At 38.0% G+C, this 22,856-nt stretch overlaps 1 protein-coding gene and 1 long non-coding RNA gene across 5 annotated transcripts in view; both read left to right on the forward strand.

Annotated features, from left to right (window-relative positions):
- The first annotated feature begins 219 nt into the window (after window positions 1-219).
- On the forward strand, window positions 220-1,390 carry LOC122070643. Its single transcript, XR_006137885.1, has 3 exons — window positions 220-303; window positions 485-601; window positions 711-1,390. It is a non-coding gene; the product is annotated as an uncharacterized LOC122070643 (long non-coding RNA).
- A 5,346-nt stretch (window positions 1,391-6,736) lies between these two features.
- The window catches only part of LOC122070651 (uncharacterized protein At2g29880-like), a 33,296-nt gene continuing 17,176 nt past the window's right edge, over window positions 6,737-22,856 (forward strand). For 3 of the 4 annotated variants that reach the window (XM_042634842.1, XM_042634845.1, XM_042634844.1), the window contains exon 1: window positions 6,737-7,512. The gene's annotated coding sequence lies outside the window, so the exon portion shown is untranslated. Of the gene's footprint in view, window positions 7,513-16,411; window positions 16,526-22,856 lie in introns of all 4 variants that reach the window. The other variant, XM_042634843.1, reaches the window with a different exon arrangement.

Genomic DNA, 22,856 nt, shown 5'->3' on the forward strand with positions numbered 1-22,856 from the left:
ATATTTTTAGAGGCCGTTTGGTATAGTTCATAAAAAACGTTTCTAGCGTTTTTTCGTGTTAATAGAACGAAAAAACGCTGAAAACCGTTTGGCATGTTTAGGGTCCGTTCCAGTTTTTTCGAAACTGTCAGGGCCGTAAGAAACGAAAATTGCCTAATTTGATGAAACGCTCGAAGGCTGTTCCGTCGGCCACGTTTCGTTCCAAATTAACAGAGGGAGGAACGATCGTTCCCGATTGTCCGCGGTAGAGAGAGGATAGCAGAGAGGAAAGAAGAGAGCGCCCAGTTCGGTTCTTCAGCTCAGGTCTGTGCTTCGCCTCTCCTCCTTCTCCTTCTTCTCCTTCTTCTCCTTCTTCTTCATTTCTTCTTTTCTTCTTCTATTCAAACTCTTCTTCTTCTTCATCTATTGTAACCACAGAGAGGGTTTGTGTGAAATTTAGGGGTTTTTTTCTCCTTCTTCTTCTTCATTTTTTCTTTTCTACCAGAGACAGAGATCGATTAGCTAAACAAAGTTCTGGTTTCGAATAGTTTGGAACTCACACAGAGAGAGGAGAGAAGAAGGAGAAGAAGGAGCTCGCCCCCTTGTGAAATCTCCTCTGCAGGTAATTTCGATTTCGGCTCTTCTTCTTCTTCTTCTTTTTCATCTCTTTTAACCTCTTTCTTCTTGTATTCTAACCTCTTCTCCTTCTTGTTCATCTATTGTAATCACAGAGCAGGTATTGGGACAAATTTTAGGGTTTTTCTAGACCCCCTATACAGAGAGGTAACGTCTTCTTCTTCTCTTCTATTTCGTCTTCTTCTCTTCTATTTCTTCTTCTTCTCCTTTGCTTCCTGAATCCATACACCTCCTGTAATATTCTTCTTCCCCATTTCTTATTGTTTCTATGTTATTTTAATTTCCCTGTTGTTAACGAGTCAACCGAGTGGTGAGAGATTTGTTGAATCTCTTTCATACCTTTCCCACTCATTATCAAACTTAGGGATTAGAGTTGCTATTGAATGGATGACCCTCCCTGAAGAATCCCAACCCAAAACCCTGCTGCAATAACTGAAAATCTGGCCTTTTCTCTCTCCTACGGCAGACATAATTGCAGAATTTGTTTTTCTTCAATCTTCGACTTTTGGGTCTGTTATTGGGTTGGATTTGATAGAGTTGGGGATTACAAACATGTTCTTAATTTCTTCTGAGATTTGGAGCCCTGTTTGAGGGGCTGGGTTGATTGCAAGGAGTCTCGTTACCACTGGTTTCTTGTTATCTATTGTGTAGTTAAAGAGGATATAAACTTCCCTTATTTATGAGTAAGATCCTCTACTTCACATATTATACTCAAGCCATGGTTTCTAAATTTTAATTTGGTTTATCTCCATTTCCCTTTTAAATTCCAGAAACATGTCCCCATATTCCTTTTTATCTGAGTAGGGGATGCCCTATTTATGTGTAATCTGATATTTTTCTTTTCATTTTAGTTCTATTTGATCCTTTGAATAATTTCCTTTTAGGAGATATATGCAAAAGATGAGACTTATTGGTGACCATTTTATCCATTTCTCGTGTGACTTGTTAAATTTAATTCAACAACTCAGGCTTGTTAAATTTAATAATATGGTCAATTGTGCATCTTGGTATGGGGGTTGTGGTGATTTTGAGTAATGGTGCCTGATTTATGGAAGTAGGGACTATATTTCTTGTTGGTAGAGCAAATCTGAAGACAGTTTCAGGCACCACATTTTGATATCTTAACTGGAGATTGACACCAAGGATACTCTAGTGAATGATGGCACCTATTTGGATGTAGTAAGGTACCAGAATCATATTTAGACAGTTAAACGGTTCAAATGGGAATCCTGGGAGTGGGAGTATCTATCCGATGTCATTCAAGGTCATTAGAAATTCAAACTTCCACTTGAAGATTATGGCATGAAATGTCCTCTAGTGCCAGTGTTGGGAGTCCAAACTGACAGTTCATGGTAGGCCATAAATAGATGCTACTGTCTAAAACAATATTTTGATCTTGTAAACACTCATTTATGGTTTCACCTTCTTGGACACATTACTGTAGTTCCTCTGAACCAAATCATGCTTGTCACTCCAGGACTGGTCCCAACATTACTGGTTAAGATTTTGACAAGTGTGTTTCATAGTCGATCTACTTTAACCTCTTAATTCCATATCTAAAAGCCTGCACATCATAATGACTTGATTAACTTTGAAGGTTGTTTGGTTGATTGATTTCATTTCATCAGCCTATATTGACATTAAAACCAATTACAATCCTTGAAACCTTTGAACTTCAAGTTGTGAACACAATCAACATACCATTTAGACATTAAAAAGGCTTGTATCAGCCTAGATAGGCCACCATTTTGAGATCTTAAAGCTTGGTTAGCCTGTTGAGATGATATGTGATACTACTGTTGGGGTTGATTGGGGTCGCTAGGCGATATGAAGTATATGCCTCCAATCCCTGTAGCTGAACATTGTGAAACAAAAAACTTAAGCTGTAATGTTAATTGGAAAAGGGGAAAAGAAGAGTATAATTTATAGGGCATCCAGGACCTGACATACTTCTCAGTGTAGATGGATCATCATTCAAGTTGCTTCAACTGTAACATTGATTATAGTCCGAAAATTTTACACCCTCTAGAAACAATTTCTACCCATCCTTTCTTGTTCCAATGGGAAGTTGCAGTGTGGCGTAATTGTTTGAATTGGTTCTTATTTAACCCTTCACACTAGCAGCAATGAATGAGTAAAAATACCCTTCCTATCCTTTCCTATTCCAATGGCGAGTTGCAGTGTGGTGTAACTGTTAGAATTGGTTCTTATATAACCCCTCACACTAGTAATAGCTAAGAGCGAGTAAACTGACTTTCTGGGATTACTCCAGAATTATTGTAGTTCAGTTTTGAGTCATTGGAAATGTATGAGTGTAGGCTGGATAAGGTTGTTAAGTTGTTACATTCAGCATAAAAAAAATTAAATATTGCCCTTATTGAATGCATTTGATTGTACAATTGAGTCTCTGCTTTGGGAATGTGGTAAGGAAAATCAGTTGAGATGGTTTAGTCTTGTCCAGCAAAGGTTAGTTGGAAGAGAATATTTCAAGTGTGAAGATTCATGTAATTTTTTCATGTGGGTGGATCAACTACATCTATGTAGATGTGGTAAAGGTCAATGCAAAGTACGAACTGCGATGAAAGGTCCAAACAAGGGACAGTATTTTCTATGTTGCCCAAGTTCAACTGGGGTAATTTATTTCTACGATTGACCTATACCTATAGATAATTTATGATTTTTGTTTAATTCGATGTTAAATTTCAACGACCCTAATCACATCTATTATTTGATATAGGCTGATAACCGTGGATGTGGTATATTTGTATGGTTGAAAGATTAAACACATATCTCTACCATACAACATACATTATGTTCAGAAAGCTCAAGCTCAACATCAACATCATCCAGACCACTTTCCGTTTCAAACGAGTACATGAAAGGATATCTGAAAGGGACACTTAAAGGATTAGAGGACCAAACAAATAAGATGAAAGACATCCTCCATGCATTCAAGTCTTTAGACTTAGAAAAAAAGTGAAAATTTGGGGAATTATGTAATAGTTAACTTGCACAAGGCATTGTTAATACTGTATTTTATTCATCCTTTGGAAACCATGTTTTTTTCATTGGTGTGTAATATTTTATTGTCCCAAAAAAATTTATATGCTTATAGTATTTTAATGTTATTTTTGTAATTATTGGTTTAAAAGAAAAGTAAAAAAAAAAAACTGTTTCTGAAACAAGCATTACCAAACGGCAGAAATGTCGTTTCTGCGTTCTGAAACTGTTCTAGAAACAGATTCACCAAACAGCTTTAAATCGTTTAAAAACGGCGTTTTGACACAGAAACTGAAATNAAAAAAAAAAAAAAAAAAAAAAAAAAAAAAAAACCGTTTCTGAAACAAGCATTACCAAACGGTAGAAATGTCGTTTCTTGGTTCTGAAACTGTTCTAGAAACAGATTCACCAAACAGCCTTAAATCGTTTAAAAACGGCGTTTTGACACAGAAGTTGAAATTTTCGTTTTTGACACGAAACGGAGTTTCTGGAACAGAAACGATACCAAAGTATTTATTACTTCAAATCCTAACACGCTTTCTATTCTTTCAACCTATCTTGTTGACAAAGAGAATAACTTTACATAAATATATATATGTAGCCATGATTTTGAAGTATAAAATTCATATCAAATCAACCAATCAAACTATATCTAATTGCTAGATCACCTTGGGTGTTTTTCCTTCTTTACATTGGTCGCGGTCTCATTTGTTTCCGTTTGTTTAGAGACAAGTTTAGGGTAAGAATGTCTGGCTACTGGTTCCCATATATTAGTAGGGTTAAAGGTAAGGAAAGTAAAATTGGGGGAAGTTGGACTTTCCCACCCAACCTTGTTTGATTGGCACATAGCTATGGGAGAGAGACAACAAAGGAATCAAGAAAGAGAGTCATTAATTGCAATGACTTTCCACCCTACAAAGTCTCACCAATTTGGTAGGATTGAAAGGGGATGGGGTGAAAGCTACATCAGCAGATAGGAAAGCTCATCTCCCAATGTTGTCTAGAGTATTTCTCACGCCATTATATCCAAATACATGAATTTACCATGCTTTTGGAAAAATAAGTACAATTCTCCCACCCCTTAAATCCCACCCCATCAAAACCCCCTAAACAAACGGGCTCCTCATGGTTTGAGGAATTTGATTGGATCAGTATCAGCTTTGTTCGATCTTGATTCTTAATTGATGTCATTATTGTCATATCATTGGATTAGTATGACCGAAGGGTAATAAGGTAAAAGGTTATTTAATGACAACTAGGGGTCTTTTTGTCTAATGTAGTCTAATTTGGATCAAAACTGGTTTGTTCAATCTCGAGATCGATTTTGGTATCTTAAACTATGGTCCCATTTTCATATGAGTATAAGGCATGGGGAAGTGTTTCTTTATGGAAGAGCGTGGCTCTTGCGCATGCATGAGGACCAATGGGAGAACACCAAAAAGCATCAATCGAGGCATTATTTCCCATTTCATGGGGAGTAAGCCTGTCATTCCACCCCATGTGTATAGACATAGGGGCCACACTCCCCCTCCCCACGAAAACCATTTTCCCATAAAGCATGTATTACAAAACTTTGTATTTTGATTCTTCCACTACTCATTTTGCAAAGAACTTGGTATTTTTACTCTTCCACCACTCATATATTCAAAAATTTCCTAGGATACGTTTATTTTTATTTTTATTTTTATTTTTTTGATAAATGATGTGTATGTATTAAGAAGAAAAGAATATATAGAGTAAGGCAACCTTAATCTCCTTCTCTGGATATACCAAAAGAAAAGAAAATAGACCCCTTGAAATCAAGCAGGACAGGCCCTGCATTACAAATGAGAATCAAAATTGAAGATTACAATCTATAGCAGACTTTAAATTCCGAATCATCTCTTATCAAATTATTCAGCTCATCTGAAAAATCTATAAGATATTTTTTTTGGTTGAAAGCCCAAGGCTAGTCTTAATTTGAGGCCATTTAAATGTCTAATTTTCAATGATCAACTATAAGCAACACTTGTCCCTAGCGGATCCAAGAGCTGTGGTTGTTTCAAAAAAAAAACCACCCAGTAGACCTGGGTACGATCAATACCCGATAGACACAACTCGGATCCTCATCCTTCTTTTCTCTTCACTATAATAATCTCTCTCCCTCTCTCACTAGCTTTTTCTTAGACATCTGATTCTCCACCGACAATGGAAGACGAAAAGGAAAACAAATTCCACCCAAAATTGCAATCGTTGTCCGACAACCAAAACGATCAGCAATCATCACCTCCATCGTTGTCGTTGTCGCTGTCTCCATCTTCCCAGCTAGTAACGGTGGCGGCGGTGGGGCCTCCATCTCATCGATCTCTAAATCTAGCCCTCCCCATGCAACAGCCCCGGATACCTAACATCGGAGGCGGCCGCCGCAAGGATTGTTGGAGTGAAGGTGCCACACCGACGCTAATCGATGCCTGGGGTGAACGCTACCTCGAGCTCAGTTGAGGAAACTTGAACCAGAAACACTGGAAAGAAGTTGCCGAAACCGTCACCAGCCGCGAGGACTACACGAAGGCCCCCAAGACTGATATCCAGTGTAATCAAACCGATACATCAAAGAAGAAGTGTAAAATTGAGAAAGCCAAGATGGCTTTTGGGTTAGCAAACCCGAAGAGAAGGGTGCACAGGATTTTCTGCTTTGAGATTTGGAAGATGAGAGAAGAGGAGGAGGATCAAGTTGTGTCTATCGGGTATGGGTTGTATCCAATTATGATGGATGGTTTTTTCGAAGAAACAATCATAGCCCTTAGATCCGTTAAAGACAAATGTGTTTACCCAGCTAACTATGGGCAAGTTCTGGGGATGAGCACTATGGAGAGAAACCGGATCCTTTTGTAGTAAGTCTTTCATTTTTTTTTTTTTCCGTAGAAGTGGCAAGTCTTTGTTGGTTTTTATCTTTGGGTAGGTCTGAATGTAACCGACTAGGTGACAAATGAATTTGTAACTTAATTTATTGTCTTTTAAATACCCTTATATCCATCATAGTGTACCTATTCAAAATAGGGTTACATACGTCATTTAGCTTTAAAATTTTAAATTGCCAAACATAAGCCACCTTTGTCGTAGTCGTGGGTAATCATGTAAAGTTGTTAAAAATGTCAGGCCATCAGGTGATTCAATTTCCCAAGTTTTCACGGCCCCTTCGTCTTCTTCGTGAATTGTTTTGAAAGTTGCAGCCATTAACATGGACACGAGACCCCTTAGACCAATCAAGTCTTCAACTCCCCTTCGAAACCCATGATCTCATCAACAAAAAAATGCGAGTTGGCGACCGGATTATCTATGTAGCGGTGGTCTCTGTTAATACTCAGGTTTGTTATCTTTACTCTCTGTTGGAGCGGTGGATCGAAGAAGACCAGCAGAAGTCTTTCTTGCCCTCTCTTTTCCCATCGAACCCTTTGTTACCCTTTCCGCCAGCCATAGTTACAATAGGGACCAAGAGCAAGAAATTAAATTGACGGAATCACACCTTTTGAGACTACGTTCTTCGCCCTAGAAGTTGATCAACAGAGTCACACCTATTCATCAAGAGTGTCTTGCCCTAGAAGTTGATTAGCTGTCGTTGCTCTGTTTTGAAGTTCTGGGTTTTGGAGGAATTTTTCCAATCGCCTTGTAGAGCGATGGTCGATTGAATTCCCCCTTCCTTGAATTCCTCATTCTTCTCTGGTGGAAGGGGCAATTCCTTGTTCTTCTCCTCCTTCGTTTTCTTTGCATTGAAGCTTCTGTTCACGAGTAAGCTGGAGAGAGTTTCATCAACAAGGGCAATGCCTTTGTAGTCCACGGAGGCAGCGAGGGTCTTTATTCCTCTGTTTCTAATCTAACCGAGAATGTAAACTTCGCAAATGGAGATTCTTTTATACGGTAAGTTGGATCTGTGTTTCTTTGTTGCTTTATATGAGATTTAAGTTGTAATGATTGGACCTCTAGGTCTTATGTGGATACTTTTCCATTTCTTCTTCTCTACGAGGACAATTAGGGTTTGTTTGCTGAATTTCGTTTTGTTTCTTTTCCGTCTCAGTTTTTGGTCGTTAATCGCAATTTTTTAATGAACAAATGGATCTAAAGTCTCTGAAGCAGTTAGAGTGGATGATTCCTCTTTTTCCTGAGATATTTCTTCTATTTGAGAAATTTTCTTTTTTGGCTACCCTTCGCCTTATTAGCTTCAGTAATTAGACAAATGAAGTATATTATGGCTCTTGGATATGTATTTTGTTCCTATTTCATAGGATCTTAGCTACGTAAGTGTGAATTATGTGGGGCATTGTCCTGATATCATATTTTGAGTTAATTCAAAGAAGAGGGGGGAGCAATGCTTTGTAGAAAAATAGAGCATGAAGTAAGAAGGTGAAATTAGCAGACGTACTTTGTCTGGAGGGTATCATCCAGTTTTCATCGGGTTTCGTTTCTCTATTAATGTGATTGGAGTTACCAATTTGAAGAAATTTAGTCCCTCCACCATCCCCCCAAAACCACCTCCAGTAAATCAAATTAATTTTCAATGAAAAGTGGAAAAGCATTGAAGGGAAAAATCATATGATTAGCACCAACTGATAGCTTATGGTCATTTAAATAGATCTCACTTTTCCTACCTGATGAGAGTTAATTTAGGCCTTCTGAACACTAAATGAAGTTTGAAATGTCTAGCATGACTTCCTAAATTAATACACAATGAGTTTCGAGAGTTGTAGTTGTATTGGTTTCCACCATTGCAAAGTAATGTTATCCTGTAGAAGCTCAACTAAGGTAACATTTCCCTTTGTTCAATTGCAAAGTTAATAAATTTTCTAATCCCAATTCCTCATTCTTCTTTGGCGGAAGGGGGAATTCCTTGTTCTCCTTTATGAAAGTGTGTGTATAAAAAATAGTTTGGTAAGAATCTCACTTGTATTACAGTCAGTTATGTGAGGACGAGATTCGTATCCGTCACTTGACCTTTGACCTGAGAGATCATATTTTTTGCAGTGTTGTATCACGTATTTTGGTAAACCAATGGTTGACGTCCAACTGACTATATATCAGTACGTTGGACATGTGGTCCCACATTGTTGATGAAAGAGATCATCAACATGGGATCCATTGCCCTTAATTGGGGAATATCAAGGAAAGAGAATGTTTGTACTTGATCGGACAAAAATCTAGTGCCAGTGTCATTTTTGTAAATTGTTTATGAAATTATTGTCTGATATGAAATTATTTTCTGATATTTTCTGATCACGATCATAGAATCTCTGAAACAAACATGTACAATTAGTTGGGGTTAGGAAATATTAAATTACATGTCATGTAGCTCATTATGTGATATTGAAAAAGTGGAGGGTCTTATATGCAAATTAAAGGGTTTAATTATGCATGACAAAAATTAAGAATATAAAATGGTCAATTATCTTTTTTATGGAAGTGGATAAGATATAATTGGATTATATTGTCACCCATAATAGTAAAGATAGAATCCTTTTATGATTCTACATTTTCACTATTTAGTAGTAATCTTGGAATTAGATATCTTGTACACACACACAAAGAAAGTTACATCCTAATCAAACAAGGCAACCAATCCCTAAGTTAGGGATTACTTTATTAAAGCAAGTAAAAGGGGGAGACGACACACACAGTTTTGGCTCTCCCTCCCTAATTGCTTGTCTTCTCCCTCCCTCTCCTTACTTGTGTACTTGAGAGAAAGGGTTTGTGAAACCCTAACCCTAAATAGAGAGAGAAAGTAGTATTGGAGATTCCAATTCATTCAAGGAGTTGAAGAGATCGATACCCTGCATTGCTCAATTGTTGAAAAGCTATTATCAAGAGGAGGAACTTCACTTGTGGTTCTAAGGTAAACTGTTTCATTCCCAACTAATTAATTTTTGGGTAATTTACAACGCCACCCCCTGGAGAATGCCAGTATTATAGAAACACCCCCTCTCTTTCACCAAATTAGACTTGGACCCTCTGTCGTCAGTTAGTGTTACAAAATATACCTAGAATGCTAACATCAGCAGTTCATTTTATTTCTAAATACCATTTTGTCCTTAAAAATAATGGAGTACCGAAATTACCCTCATTAGTTTTAGTCTCCAAATCAATGGAAGAAACAAACCTATCTCACTCTCCCTTCCGGCGACGACATCTACGCCGGCGGCAAACCCCCTGTAGCGACTACAGGTATGTGGATTGTTCATACCCATTTATCCTCCCTTCTTCTTCTACTGGGACGTTGATACCAATCCAATCGACAACGTTTAGCAGAGGAACAAATCATGACCATAAGGCTTCTCTCTTTGAAGCTCTAAGAAATCTGCAGGAAGGGCCCAATACCAGCTTCCCAGCTCTCTCCACGGCCACCGCAGCAGTGGCTAGGCCAGAACCATCGTCACTAAATAACTAATGCCTCAAACGTCTAACTATAGTCACTGAATTTGGAGCAACACTTTGGGTTTGGGCTATCATCTCACGATATAAATCTAACAGCTCAAACGATTTTCTATTCTTTGCATACCATGCAATTATGGCACTCCAAGAGACCACATTTCTCCCAAGCATCTCATCAAATAATTGTGCCACAAGTTGGGCTACTCACCATGTGCATCCAACAGAAAACTACAAGCATTTGAACTTAGTGGATGATTATTACTAGGCCACTAGCTCATGACCACATTTAGTGCCTCGTACTAATGGTAGTTTCTGCACTTTCCATCATTTTGGTTCATATGCTTAGTTACTGATGGAAAAAGACAAACTTAGATACGAAGAACATAGACAAAAATACTATGGTTAATTACCTTAAGTACACATATGTGGTATTTTCATAGGATCAACAGAACTGAACTTAGTTCTCGAAAATATGTTTGTTTAGTTCCTTGCATTTGCAACAACAAAAGGAAAGGACCTCACTATCTGGATGTACAAGCCAACTCCCCAGTCGACCCTAGGGTTATGGACGCCATGATCCCCTTCTATCTCTCCCGCTATGGAAACCCACACTCTCGTACCCATCTCTACGGCTGGGAGTTTGACCTCACTGTTGAGAAAGCCAGAGCCCAGGTCGCTGCCCTAATCAACGCTTCCCTTGAAGAGATCGGGTGCTACCGAATCCAACAATATCTCCGTGAAGGGTCTCATGCATTTTTATAAGGACAAGAAGTGCCATGTCATCACCACCCAGACCGAGCACAAATGTGTCCTCGAGTCATGCCACCATCTCCAACAAGAGGGCTTCAATGTCACCTACCTCCCCATCGGCTCCGATGGCATCATCGACCTCTATCGCCTTCACATAGCTATCTGTCCCGATACAGGGCTCGTCTCCGTCATGACCGCTAATAGCACTTGAAATATAGGCTTCTGAATCATCACTAATCCTTTATGCTCCCCCTCTCTTTTTCCTGTTAAACGATTGTAAAATTAAGGACTTTGTGGTCTTACTCTGTGTGTTTAATCCTAATAGTGAGAACTGTTAATGGAATTCAGTTTCTTTTTTTTTTTTGTAAGAATTTGGATTTTATTTTTTAGAACACCTAAGTCGGCCTTGAGGTTCAGAGAGAGAGAGAGAGAGAGAGAGAGAGAGAGGTTCCACTGGAGAAGCTGAAACTGTCGGCAATAGCTACTGTTGTGGATGGTCACAACTCACGGCTAACGACTCAGTGAAAAGTAATTTAAGTAAAATATGATTTATTATTTGTTTTAGTTAAAAGGGTAAAAATTTCATTTCAAATCTTTACTTAACGGATACTGATGACAGGGGGTCCGAGTTTAATTTGGTGAAAGAAAAGAGGTGTTCCTATAAAACTGGCATTCTTCAGGGGGTGGCGTTGTAAATTATCCTTAATTTTTATTTGTACAATGATTTCGAATGCAAGAGATCCCAATCTGATTTCTTACGCGATTGGGTTCACGCCAACAATTGGTATCAGAGCCTCACTCTTGTTTTCGAAATCATTGATTGTGCATAAAGTGATTTGGTTCTTTAATAATGTTTATTGGATTAATTAAAACCATGGCTATTATTAATCGATTAGGATTTCTGAAGCTTAAAAAAAAAATTAAAAAAAAAAGGAGCAGTGAACAGGGATTGTTCGTAACAATCGCTTGCTTGATTTTTTTTTCTTTTAATTATAGTGTTATGTGTTATAGTAACACATTGAGGCCGAGGCCGAGCCTGCGGCTGTTACCGTGGTCGAGGTCATGGCTGCGGCTGTTGTCATGGCCGAGGTTATAGCAACATGCCTTACACTTGATTTGTTGAATCTTTTTGGATTTGTTGTTTTTTTAAAACATAAGCTAATAGGGTTTGACTTTATTAAAATAGAGGAAGAAGATGGGTGAAGAAAATAATCTCTTTCCCCACCTCTCTATTTTTTATCATAGGTCTGTTTTAAATGATTTAGGTACCATATGGGTTGGATCTTCTAAACTAACCCATTAAGCCTAGATCAGAATTTGAACCAACTTGGTTTGACTCAATTGGTTGGACCAACTCAGAACTCTAACAACTAATATTAGTGCATTAGCCTAAAAACTCTCTAAATTAATAATTTATGAAATTGTTAATTTAAAGCCAATTTCACTTGGGATTTTGATGGGGTTTCTTGTATGGTACAAGGGAACCAATAAGGCTATTATAAACTAATATTAAACATTGTTAACTATATAGAAACTAGGGTTGTCAACGGATAGTCGAAAATCTGTATTCGATCTATGTCCTTATTCGTTTAGGAGAATTCGTATTCAAAAAATTCTTGTCAGAAATTATTCAAATCTACCCAAAAACTAAGCGGATACGAATATGATAATCTTTGTTTCCGACCGATTATTATCCGATTCGTGTAGCTATCTGACAATAATAAAATATCTGAAATATTATATATGTATTCGTTTATTCAAATGTAAAATTAATTAAATATTAATTTTATTACATTAATATATAACATATAGAAGTATTTGATACACTAATATTTTATTTTATTTTAGAAATTAACATACTCATTGGAAGGCCAAAATTTAGTGGTTTATTTTGGACGGTAGGACTAAAAGAAAGAAAAAAAAGAGGGTAGTTAATCAGATTAAATACCTTTTCCAACTCTACATCTCTACCCAAAAAGAAAAGAAAAAAATTCAACCCTAATTTGACTCCAAGTCTCCACGGACTCTCCAAGTCTTCAACCCTAAAATTTTCCATTCACCAGTCATACCCTTTAACTCCTTAAGTACTAAGCCTGCGACTCATCGACTCCCCTCCTTAGTTCTCTTTCTCATTCCCTGCTTCCCAGTTCATCATTAGGGCAGATTTCTTAACTCTCATCAAATTTCCTCTCAAGACCCCTTTTGCACTTTGCTTCCATCACCATTGTCCTCTCTCTCTCTCTCTCTCTCTGTTGCTCTGTCTTCTCTGTTGCCAAAAACCACACCAAGCAACCAAGATTTCCAGCATACTACACCAAGCAAACAAGGGTTGACCAAGGATCGGTGATATATCACTGGTGTTGTGCTCTTTGTTGCCTTTGCACAACCCTTCACTGCAATTTCTTGATAGAGCTCTTATTACTACTTGTAATTGGCTCTTTCTAACAGTGGATGTTTCCAATGACACAAATTTACTTTTACAAAAATTGTTTATGAGGCACTGAAATTAAATGTGACATGGTTTAGAATATTGATTTTTGTCTTGGAAAGTAGGGATAGTTTTAGCAAATTGTTTATTTATCATCTCTTCTCTACTGTGGAGAGACACTTGTCCAAAATAGTGAACCCAAATCCAAATCAACTAGGTGGGGCTGCTATATAATAATAAGAAGTCATTCCAAAAAGATTTACCAATTTAAAAAGACAAGAGATTCTCAAGACCCACATACAGCTATATGTTTGCTCTGTTTCTCCATCCAATGCATAAGTTGCACTCTAAATTCTCTAATCCGACCAACAACTTCATACCATAAAGTTAGGGTAGGATCCACACCAAAAATGGTGGCCACTGGGCTTCTCAATGAATATTAAGATAAGGATGAGTTTACAATCGCTCCACCCTTTGGATAATAAGAGCCAAACAACGAAAGATGGAAAACTTTTGATATTAGAGTATCAAAATAATTTTTCTTATAGGAGGAAATTTAATGGAATTTTCAAATAAATCGCTAGCATTAAGTAGTAACTGTATATTATGTTTTGGTGCTATAGCTCATTCTATTTTAGCATCTATTAAATGTTCTAATATGGGGAGATTTCATAGATTTATGAAATAACATAATAGCTACATGCACTTTCTAGTAGTTTGAATAAGCAACTGACTTCTACCACCAAAAAAAAAAAAATTCTGTTTTTTTAATAACTTTCACATTAATTTGCAGGTCTTATAGGTATAGATGATCCATATGAACCAGCCTTGAATTGTGAGGCCATGTATTTTTTATTCAAAACTAGATGGCATTCTTGTTCATACATTGTCGTACACATACTGTAAATTATGTTTTCCTAAGCACACATGCTTTCTCTCACTACTACAAATACTCCAAGGAAGCAAATCATTTTAATATTGTGTTTGTTTTTTCACTTATTGTGGTTGGGTTTATTACCATATGAGGTGTTGGTTGAGTTGAAAATTTTCCTACTTGAGACGAGTGAAAAAATATCACTTTCGAAAATTGGTAAAATACTCTCTTGAATATTTAGGTCACTCTACTTGAATTATTTGAATATTAGACTTGTTTTCTATATTTAGTAATTTTTAGTACTATAATTGTTTTCTTTATTTTTATAGTTTTACTTTATTTGTATGTTGTTTTTTTATTTATTTGGTAATTTTTTTATAATCGATACTTAATAGGAGTAGACTTTTAGAGATGGACCAAAAAATTTGTTATATTACTGCATCAGCTCTTACTCTTAGGACAACTGATTTTTCCACTCCTACTTATGCGGGCTACATATCTGGGCCATCTAATGTTATTGAGAAGGAGAAGGAAAAAGATAAGGATGAGATAGAGAAACATAAAGAAAATGAGAAAGGGAAGAATAAAGAAAGTCGTGTGGATGTAGAACTTTCTCAACCTAGGCGTAAAAAAACTACACCCAATGTTTGGCTTAATTTTGAAAGGGTAGTTCCTAGGGACAATAGGGTGTCAGCTATATGTAAACATTGTAAAAAGGTTTTTAATGGCTCAAGTGCTATGGGCACAACTCATTTAAATAGCCATAGAAGAACTTGACCTAGAAAGACCCATAGAGATATTGGTCAACAACTTTTATCAATTTCAAAATATGGTTTTGCGTCATCTAAGGTGGCAAATTATAAGTTTGATGTTGAGCTTACCCGAAATCATTTTGCACAGATGATTGCCAAGCATGCTTATCCATTCAACATGGCTGAGCATGAATACTTTCAAATATATGCAAGTAGTTTGAATCCTATGGTTAAATTCTATTCAAGAAATATAGTGAGGAAGGATGTAATAAATGTTTTTGAAGAGGAGAAGGAAAAATTGTATGCAAATTTGGATAAGTTGTCTTCTTATGTTAGTTTCACTATAGATTTGTGGACAGCAGATCATCAGAACCTTGGGTATTATGTTCTTACATGCCATTATATTGATGATGAGTGGAACTTAAACAAGAAAATAATTTCTTATAAAATGCTTCCAACTCCCCATATAGGTGAGACTATTAGTGAGCACATAAAGGCTCAACTATTAAATTAGAATCTTGATAAGAAAATTGGTTCTATTGTAGTAGATAATGCATCCACTAATGATGTTATGATCAATAATCTAAAGCAATGGATTGGTTGTAAAAGAGCTTTGTTGCATAATGGCGAAATATTTCATATGCGTTGAACCGCACATATTTTAATTCTTATTGTTCAAGATGGGTTAGTGGAATTGATAGATGCGTTAGTAAAGATCCGGGAAATGGTCAAGTGGGTAAATGCATCACCATCTAGAGCAAAAGAGTGTCTCTTTAGATGTCCTAACAAGATGGAATTCTACTTAAGAAAGGCTTCATAATGCTTTGGAGGTGAGAGAAGCATTTAAATGTTTAGCTGAATTAGATAACAGTTTCAATAGATTATCAACTAAAGAGGAGTGGGAGAAGCGCACAAAAATTGAGCAATGTTTAGAAATTTTTTATGATGCCACAAAGCACATTTCAGGAAGAAAGTATCCTACTACAAACTTTTATTTTAAGGATGTTAATGAGATTCATCATAATTTGCTTCAGTGGAAAAAAAGTGATGATAATTGTATCAGTTCTATGGCTTTGACAATGAAATTAAAGTTTGATAAGTGGAGGTACACCAATTTGTTTATGGCACTTGGGGTTATTCTTGATCCTCGCTACAAGATGGAACTCATTACTTTTACTATGATTAAGATTCATGGGGATGATTGTGATTATTATGTTAAGAAGATCCAATACGATGTGGTTGACATCTATTCTGAGTATGCTAGTAAACTTAGTGAACCTTGAGTCCTTACACCTCGGGATTGCTCTGAACTTGTTCATAGCAGAAGGATTCTTGTGATTAAAGTTCTAAGAAATAAGAAAAACTCAAGTTTGGTGGAGAGTTCAAGAAATTTGTACAAGATCGTTCTGGAGGTTTCATGAAATCCAGAAAGACTGAATTAGATTTATATCTGGAAGAGTTGATTTGTCATTGAAGATGATGAATATAGTTTTGATATTTTGCACTGGTAGAAACATTATGGTCGCGAGTTTTCAATTCTTTTTAGAATGGCTCATAATTTCTTGGTAATTCCAACGTCTACTATTTCCTCAGAATCTGCCTTTAGTATTGGAGAGAGACTAATTACTGAGAATCGCTTGGAGCTACTTCCAGAGATTGTGGAAGCTGTAATTTGCTTGAGAGACAGGTTGTCATCATTTAAATCTGGTAAGTGATTATAGAGTTTATTATTTTTATCCATTCTAATGCTTATATAGTTCTTGTTTTATACCAATATATTTCTATTATTTTTTTTATATAATTCTTATTTTCATACTAATGTGTTTCTATTATTATTATTATTATTATTATTATTATTATTATTATTATTATTATTATTTTAACTACTGCTGAAACCTTATAACTTGTAAGGTAGTGGTGTTTCAACAAATCTTATCCATCTATATCTAATAGTTTTTTTAGGCTGATGTTATTGGTTGGCTTGAAGCAGATATGGGTTTGAAGGTTTGTGCAGTCTTTATGGTGTTGAGCTAATTATTTACTTTGTTTATGTGAATCAATCTCTTGATAATTGGCATGTCATATTCAACTTTCCTTTTCATTTATATTATTTGAATTGAATTGATGAATGCGAAAAAAAAAATCTTTGAGGGAAATCAGAAAATTCTGAGTTGTTCTTAGCAAGACAAGCATTGTTTCCATCTAATGGGAATTTTTCTGGTCAAATTCATAAGGTTGCTAATCTAATAGATAGTAGGTTTTACTTTTAAAATGTCACTCTTTTAAAATCCATTATTTCAAAGGATGAGGTTAATGTTGGTCTTTGTATTCCTTTGAATTCTTCACATATATCTGATTCTTAGCTGTGGATATTGATGGGATTTTTTGTTGTTCTATGTTTCCAAATTGTCCTCTTTCTATTATATTTTAGGACTCATAGAATGAATCCACCAAAGAACTCATTCAGCTTGCATGCACAGTTATAAATTACATACCTTCGTCATTGGAGTTGTCATCCTCCTCTTTTGGGTCGGAAAGAGAGCAAGACACAAGACTTGTATAGGTTTACTCTTTTTAGTGGTTAGTGGTTTGAGATTAGAAGATGGGATGGAAGACTAGAAGTTAGAAAGGGAGGTTGAATTTTTTGGCTGTTTTTGTTTCTAAGATAATGTCATGGCTACTTATGCGTTCAATTTATTTTACATATGTTCTTTTTATTTTATGTTTAGGGGGTTCTTCTTATTTCATTAAAACTAATATTCTCAGAATTGTATTGGATTTAACCACCAAACTAATATGCTTTATAAAGCCATTTGAAGTTTTTTAATTAGCAATGTAGTTTATGCAGATTGAACTAGATGATATTTATGTGTACACTCAAAAGCAAATGCAAAAAAAATTGAAATGATTGGTTAATCAGTTAAGTAAATAATCGGTAAACGGATAGTAAATGTCACACCCCACTTCCAGTAGATCCAACTTACCATTAGGAATACCGGCGGTGTGAGTAAGACACGTACCTGTCTTACAAACCTACCAGGATCTCTGATAGCAATACCTTAACATTTCACAATCTCACATCACAAACCAACTAAAAGTAGCTAAATCAGAGTATAATATTGAAATCATAAATAAAATGGGGAAATGTCTAATGATAAAATATTATCCATAACCGAGTTATTCTGTTACAAACATCCATGACTTATAAATAATAAGTTCAAAAGTGTTTTATCTACAAACTCGTATCAAAATCACCAAAAAAATGTCGAACACCTCATGGTGCCGCTTATGCATAGAAATCACAAGCACAGTCCTGGCTATGTTCCTCCACTTCCGGCATCTACCAGTCGCTCACTCCGTACTCGGGTCTGGAGGAAAGAGAGTCACTAGCCATAGGCACGACCGTACCTGCATCATCATCTAAAAAGTGTGTGTACATGGGGTGAAATTTCCAACTCGCTCAGTAAGGGGTGGGGTTCAAGCACACCCAAGAAAAATAATTACAGTAATAATTTATGATGCATGATAATAGAAATTAAACACATAGTCCATGATGCTCGTGATGCAATTCATTTATTTTATTATCCACCTAACAATACAACTAAGTCTGATAAATGCTACTACGGCACATTAGGCTGCATCCCTCGTCTCGGAAACGTTATTGACTATGCAGGGATACAAACCCTAGCTATGAATAGAAGCCTGTCGGTCCTCGTATGTGTCAATGGATCACCCAGCAAACCCTTGATAACCCCCTCCTGGCTGTCATGGCACCAGTACCAATTATCGGCCATGCCTAACAAGTTTCCACCTCCGGCAACAATCACATCGTACCGTGGGTGTGACATTCCAGAAATGCACATTGAACATACCAAAATGGGTTATCTAACACCTTAACCCCTGTTGGCAAGGGTTCGTAGCATAGGAAGTGATACCTAACCACATATATGCTACATGCCTTCATAATGATACAGTTAGTATGAATTACACGATAGTAGTAACACATCGGCCACAGAGTGTAACCTGTGACCATTTACCTAATCTATCATGCATATAATAGTTGCGTACGGACTACGCAACATCGGTACCAATCATCGGCTATGAAGCATATCCATTTCCAAATGCAGTCCCAGAGAACACGATACGGTAACACATCAGCCACAAGGTGTAATTTGTGACTACAACTAACTCTAATGCACATAATCAATGCATGAATGCAAAAAGCATACGGTAATCACGGCATTGGTACCACCTCGACCACGTCGGATTCTGTCTCATACAAACAACAAACACACGACGATCACGGTACCGGTACCACCTTTGCCACACCAGATCCCGCCATACATCTCCATAATATTTTATTAAAATTCAGTAAAAAATGTAACATGTGATAGTATACCATCATCGTTTGAGCAGTTAATAATCATATATAATCCTACACATATGAGTAGTTCTATAATAATAAAACAATATCAAAAATAAAGCAACCATCCCTCACCTGGTCTATGCTCGTGTGTGTTAGGGTTCAAGTACGGTCACTAATCGAGCAACTCAACTTCGACCTTAGGGCACGTGCACGTCACTGTCCTAGACATAAAGGCAATCGTACATCAATATGTGTCAGGAACATTGGGAGGAGCCCACATGGGTCGCCCCCAAAGGGTATAGTCAAGGTCCATCAGTGACAGTAATGTCACCAGAACCACCCACCGAAAACAGACACTTCCCATCAGAAATATCAGTGTTGTTTCCAGTGGTGGTGGCAGAGAGCTCCTAGGGCTCAGGGGCTCACCGAAACTATCCCACCAGAAGCAGGCCCAGTGTTTTCGATGGCTTGCTTTCGGTGGCAGGACAGCACTGCCCAGTGAATTGGGGCTTTCCGGCCCGGGCCCAACTATCAGGATTTGTTTCATAGAGTTTGTAGGGGATGTTCCTAGCATCATTCTAAGCTAATAAAATCTCAATTCCACTAAGCCGTTTGGAAGATACATCGATCAAATGATCGAAACCCTAGTTGGTTATTTGGCCAATCTTGTTACCGGAGTTCACTGGACTCGATTTGAGCTTGGTAATGGCACCGGGGAGGTGGAATAGGCATTCCCTAAGCTTAAGAGAGTTTGTGCACTAAGATTCCATCCAAACCTAGTTTAACCTAGGTCAAAATGAAGAGGGAGAGTAGTAGAAGTGATTGCACTTACCTCCGGCAGCGATTCTGGCAACTAGGCGGCAGCCGACACCAAGGTAAGTCCTTTCCCCCTCTTCTGCCTCTTCTTCTTCTTCTTCCTCTCCTCTTTCTCTCCTCTCCTACGTTGAGCACAAGTGAGAAATGACGAAATGGATCCTCATTTCTAACTTATAAGTTAAGTTGGGCCTTAGGGTCTATTTGGTTGAACCCTATTTGGTCTGATCGGATTAATCCGATTTCCAGAGCATGAGGACCCGTCTACTTAGGTTCGTAAATTGCTCATAACATGGGAAAGGTGTGGAGGATGATTTGGGATCATCCAAGGCTGTCTACAATGTGAGTGGTGGGACCCATGGGCATTGAAACCTTGACAGCAGCCTGTTTGGTCACCAGAAACAGTCACCGGATTCAAGCCCAGGCTATTTTCGGTGGCTTATTTCTGGTGGTCTGTCTTGACTTCTTGCTATCCTCCAAATGGTCTCACACGGGTAGCTGCCCTTGGCCGTGCTTATGATGTTTGGGTGATGTTGGTACATGTCGAGATTCATGTGTGGGGAGTCGGGTCACTTACCGTCTGGGATAGGAAGGTACGAATCCCCTCTAGTTGGAGTGGCATGCAATGCATGAACACGTGGGGTCATCTCTTCCCTTTTGGCAATAGGAGGCAGCGAGCCAAAAGGCTACTGTACTTTCGATCTTTGGTCCTAGACCTATCATAACAGTTCAAATTAGACTGGATCAGAGCACAGATGTAACATTCCCCCCACCTTACAAGAATTCATCCTCAAAATTGAACATACCTGGTGAATCAAACAATCCAGGATACTGCTTCAACATCTCATCTTCCTGCTCCCAGGATGCTTCCTATTCGGGGTGGTTCATCCATTTCACTTTGACGAAGGAAACGGTGCGGTTGTGGAGAACATGGTCCTTTTGGTCAACAACCTTCTCTAGATACTCCACATAGGCGAAATCCTCGTCCAACTCATAGGCTATGTAAGTCAAGACATGATTGGGGTCGGGAACGTACTTCCTCAACATAGATACATGGAAGACATCATTTGTACCCTCCAACTCTGGTGGTAAAGCTATCCGGTAACCTACCAGTCCGATCCTTTCCAGTATATCATACAGTCCCATAAACCTCGAACTAAGCTTTCCCTTCTTGCCGGCCCGCATCACCCCTTTCACTGGGGAGATCCGCAAGAACACCTTGTCTCTGACTCCAAACTCCAGATGTTTCCTTATGACATTTGCATAGCTCTTCGTTTAGATTGAGCTGATTTAATCCGTTCTCTGATCACATTCACCTTCTTACTGGTAGCTTGTATCAAGTCTGGACCCAAAATATTCCGCTCACCAACCTCATCCCAATAGAGTGGAGTCCGACACTTTCTGCCATATTGTGCCTTGAATGGGGACATTCCGATGGTGGCTGATAACTATTGTTGTAAGAGAATTCAATAAGGAAAATGTGCTCATCCCAACTGTAACTCATATCTAAGGCACATGCTTGAAGTAGGTCCTCTAATGTCTGGATAGTCCTCTCCGACTAACCATCTGTCTATGGGTGAAAAGTTGTGCTAAAGTTCAACTACATACCCATAGCCTTCTGCACACAAGTCTAGAACTTGGAAGTGAATTTGGGATCTCGATCAGAGATAATGCTAACTGGTACACCATGTAACCTGATGATGTTGTCAATATACAACTTGGCCAGCTTGTCCATAGAAAATGTTACCTTATTGGGATAAAGTGAGCTGCCTTGGTCAAGTGGTCTACAACTACCCAAATGGCATCCATACCCTTCTGTGTGCGGGGTAAGCCTGTGATGAAGTCCATGGTAATATTCTCCCATTTCCACCCCAAAATAGGAAGTGACTACAATAAACCATGGGACCTTTGTCCTTCAGCCTTGACTTGTTGGCACGTGAGGCATCTAGACACATGTGTGGCCACGTCATTCTTCATTCCTTTTCACCAGTAAGAGCCCTTAAGGTCCTTATACATTTTAGTGCTACCGGGGTGAATGGAGTATGGAGAGCTGTGTGCCTCTCTCAAAACTATGTCTCTCAATTCACTATCACTAGGCACACATAACCTCCCTTTGAACTTGAGAATCTGCTTTCAGTTACAGAGAAATCCAGGTCTTTCTAGGTTCCTTCTTTGCATTTTGCTATTAGCTTTTGTAGCTCTTCATCATTACCCTGAACTGCAGTGATCCTATCCACCAGACTAGGTTGTACCACCAATGCTGAGAGTGACAAGGTGACACCTTCCACTAGTAGCTCCAAATTCAGTTTCCCGGCCTCCTCTATGAGATTCTTATTGGTGGTCAGTGATGCAAGAGTCAGTGATTAGGATTTCCAACTAAGTGCATCAGCTACCACATTGGCCTTCCCTGGGTGATAGTGGATAGTATAGTCGTGGTCCTTCATCAACTCCAACTAACGCCTCTATCTCATGTTGAGCACCTTTTGGGTGTAGAAGTACTTGAAGCTCTTATGGTCACTGAAGATCTCACTCTTCTCACTATACAGGTAGTGTCTCCAGATTTTCAATGCTAAAGTCATTGCCACCAACTCCAAATCATAAGTGGGGTAATTCTTCTCATAACCCTTCAATTGGAGGGATGCATAAGCAATGACTTTCCCATGCTGCATCAATACACAACCCAATCCTAGCTTGGAGGTATCACTATACACAACCATACCACCTGTACCAGTCAGAATAGTCAAAATTAGAGTTGATACCAATCTTTGGCTTAGCTCCTTGAAGCTCTTTTCACAAGCATCATGCCTTAGCTCCTTGAAGCTCTTTTCACAAGCATCATACCACTCAAATTTCACACCC

The sequence above is a fragment of the Macadamia integrifolia genome, unplaced genomic scaffold (assembly GCF_013358625.1).
Source record: "Macadamia integrifolia cultivar HAES 741 unplaced genomic scaffold, SCU_Mint_v3 scaffold960, whole genome shotgun sequence".
Classification (NCBI taxonomy): Eukaryota; Viridiplantae; Streptophyta; class Magnoliopsida; order Proteales; family Proteaceae; genus Macadamia; species Macadamia integrifolia.